The sequence below is a fragment of the Arachis ipaensis genome, chromosome B10 (assembly GCF_059453495.1).
Source record: "Arachis ipaensis isolate K30076 ecotype BB chromosome B10, ASM5945349v1, whole genome shotgun sequence".
Lineage (NCBI taxonomy): Eukaryota > Viridiplantae > Streptophyta > Magnoliopsida > Fabales > Fabaceae > Arachis > Arachis ipaensis.
Window position 1 is genome coordinate 80,229,518 of NC_142435.1, and position 3,685 is coordinate 80,233,202.

Genomic DNA, 3,685 nt, shown 5'->3' on the forward strand with positions numbered 1-3,685 from the left:
ATTTTTCAAAAATATTTGAAAATTTTCTCCTTTGTATTAAAAAAAAAAAATAATATAAGAATGTTTTCAAAAATTTTATTCAAAATTTTTAAGAATGAATTCTAGTGTTTCATGAAGCATGTGAAGCTTGGCTGGCTGTAAAGCCATGTCTAAATTTATTTGGACTGAGGCAGCAATTTGTTATCAAGAGCAAGCTAGTTGTTGCTAATCCACCTGCTGCTGTTCCTGATTCACCTGCTGAAGCTTGGCTGGCCATTGGCCATGTCTAGTGTTTTGGACCGGTGCTTTCATTGAAAGCTTGGCTGGCTAGTGAGCCATGTCTAATTCCTGGACTGAAGCTTTAGACTAAGAATGCAAGATTCCTGGAATTCATGTTAAAAATTTTGGAATCCTTATTTTTTCTTTTTCATATAATTTTTTGAAAAATCCAAAAAAATTTTAGAAAATCATAAAAATAAAAAATATTTTTCTGTTTCTTGTTTGAGTCAAGAGTCATGTTATAAGTTTGGTGTCATTTGCATGTGCATCTTGCATTTTTCAAAAATTTTATGCATTCATGGTGTTCTTCATGATCTTCAAGTTGTTCTTGGTAAGTCTTCTTGTTTGATCTTGATGATTTTTTGTTTTGTGTCTTTTATTGTTTTTCATATGCATTTTTGAATTCTTAGTGCCTAAGCATTAAAGAATTCTAAGTTTGGTGTCTTGCATGTTTTCTTTGCATTAAAAATTTTTCAAAAATATGTTCTTGGTGTTCATCATGATCTTCATAGTGTTCTTGGTGTTCATCTTGACATTCATAGCATTCTTGCATGCATCACATGTTTTGATCTAAAAATTTCATGCATTGCATCTTTTTAGTGTTTTTCTCTCTCATCATAAAAATTCAAAAAATAAAAAAAAATATATCTTTCCCTTTTTCTCTCTCATCAAATTCGAAAATTTGAGTTGACTTTTTCAAAATTTTTTAAATCAAGTGGTTTCTTATGAGTCAAATCAAATTTTCAATTTGAAAATCTCATCTTTTTTAAAATCTTTTTCAAAAATCAAATCTTTTTCAAATTTCTTAGTTATTTTCGAAAATTTCAAAAATATTTTTCTTATTTTTATATAAAATTTTCAAAAATAACAATAAAAATTAATGTTTTGATTCAAAAATTTCAAGTTTGTTACTTACTTGTTAAGAAAGACTCAAACTTTGAGTTCTAGAATCATATCTTGTGATTTCTTGTGAATCAAGTCATTAATTGTGATTTTAAAAATTCAAATCTTTTTCAAAAACTAATTTCTCTCATATCTTTTCAAAAATATATTCTTATCTTATCTTTTTTTTTCAAAAAAATTTGATTTCAAAATATCTTTTCTAACTTCCTAACTTCCTATCTTTTCAAAATTTGTTTCAACTAACTAACTAACTTTTTGTTTGTTTCTTATCTTTTTCAAAATCACCTAACTAACTCTCTCTCTCTCATTTTCGAAAATCCCTTCCTTCTTTTTCAAAATTTCTTATTAATTAACTAATTATTTTTATTTTTGATTTCAAAATTTTTCGAAAATTACTAACCTTTTTCAAAATAAACTATTTTCGAAAATCACTAACCCTTTTTCAAAAATTATTTTCGAAAATTCTCCCTCTCCCATCTTACTCTATTTATTTATTCATCTACTAACATCTCATCTCACATCTCTACCCTCCTCACAGTTGTGTTTCTTCCATTACAATACATTCTTTGTCTCCCTCTTTTCTCCCACTCACAAAGGGATCCCTATACTGTGGTATAAAGGATCTCTATTATTATTATTTTTCTGTACCTTCTTCTTTGTCATATGAGCAGGAGCAAGGACAAGAACATTCTTGTTGAAGTAGATCCAGAACCGGAAAGGACTCTGAAGAAAAAACTAAGAGAAGCTAAATTACAACAATCCAGAGATAACCTTTCAGAAATTTTCGAACAGGAAGATGAGATGGCAGCCGAAAATAATAATAATGCAAGGAGGATGCTTGGTGACTTTACTGCACCTAATTCCAATTTACATGGAAGAAGCATCTCCATTCCTGCCATTGGAGCAAACAACTTTGAGTTGAAACCTCAATTAGTTTCTCTGATGCAGCAGAACTGCAAGTTTCATGGACTTCCATCTGAAGATCCTTTTCAGTTCTTAACTGAATTCTTGCAGATATGTGATACTGTTAAGAGTAGATCCTGAAGTCTACAGGCTCATGCTTTTCCCTTTTGCTGTAAGAGATAGAGCTAGAGTGTGGTTGGATTCTCAACCCAAGGATAGCCTGAACTCTTGGGATAAGCTGGTCAAGGCTTTCTTAGCCAAGTTCTTTCCTCCTCAAAAGCTGAGCAAGCTTAGAGTGGATGTTCAAACCTTTAGACAGAAAGAAGGTGAATCCCTCTATGAAGCTTGGGAGAGATACAAAGGACTGACCAAAAAGTGTCCTTCTGACATGCTTTCAGAATGGACCATCTTGGATATATTCTATGATGGTTTATCTGAGTTATCAAAAATGTCACTGGATACTTCTGCAGGTGGATCCATTCACCTAAAGAAAACGCCTGCAGAAGCTCAAGAACTCATTGACATGGTTGCAAATAACCAGTTCATGTACACTTCTGAAAGGAATCCTGTGAATAATGGGACGCCTATGAAGAAGGGAGTTCTTGAGATTGACACTCTGAATGCCATATTGGCTCAGAACAAAGTATTGACTCAGCAAGTCAATATGATTTCTCAGAGTCTGAATGGAATGCAAGCTGCATCCAACAGTACTCAAGAGGCTTCGTATGAAGAAGAAGCTTATGATCCTGAGAACCCTGCAATAGCAGAGGTGAATTACTTAGGTGAACCTTATGGAAACACCTATAACTCATCATGGAGAAACCATCCAAATTTCTCATGGAAGGATCAAAAGCCTCAACAAGGCTTTAATAATGGTGGAAGAAACAGGTTTAATAATAATAAACCTTTTCCATCATCCACTCAGCAACAGACAGAGAACTCTGAACAAAATACTTCTAATTTGGCAAACTTAGTCTCTGATCTGTCCAAGGCCACTGTGAGTTTCATGAATGAAACAAGATCTTCCATTAGAAATTTGGAAGCACAAGTGGGCCATCTGAGTAAAAGGATCACTGAAATCCCTCCCAGTACTCTCCCAAGCAATACAGAAGAGAATCCAAAAGGAGAGTGCAAGGCCATTGACATAAGCAAAATGGCCAAACCCAATGAGGGAGAGGAGGACGTGAATCCCAAGGAGGAAGACCTCCTGGGATGTCCAGTGACCAATAAGGAGCTTGCCTCTGAGGAACCAAAGGAATCTGAGACTCATCTAGAGACCATAGAGATTCCATTGAACCTCCTTATGCCCTTCATGAGCTCTGATGAGTATTTCTCTTCTGAAGAGAATGAGGATGTTACTGAAGAGCAAACTGCCAAGTTTCTTGGTGCAATCATGAAGCTAAATGCCAAATTATTTGGCATTGATACTTGGGAAGTTGAACCTCCCTTGTTCATCAATGAACTAAGTGATCTGGATCAACTGACATTACCTCAGAAGAGACAGGATCCTGGAAAGTTCATAATACCTTGTACCATAGGCACCATGATCTTTAAGGCTCTGTGTGACCTTGGTTTAGGAATAAACCTCATGCCCCTCTCTGTAATAGAGAAACTGGGAATC

At 34.3% G+C, this 3,685-nt stretch overlaps 1 non-coding gene across 1 annotated transcript; it reads right to left on the minus strand.

The window, feature by feature from the left end:
• Window positions 1–2,350: 2,350 nt before the first annotated feature.
• On the minus strand, window positions 2,351–2,458 carry LOC148580574 (small nucleolar RNA R71). Its single transcript, XR_015899278.1, has one exon. It is a non-coding gene; the product is annotated as a small nucleolar RNA R71 (small nucleolar RNA).
• Window positions 2,459–3,685: the final 1,227 nt, after the last annotated feature.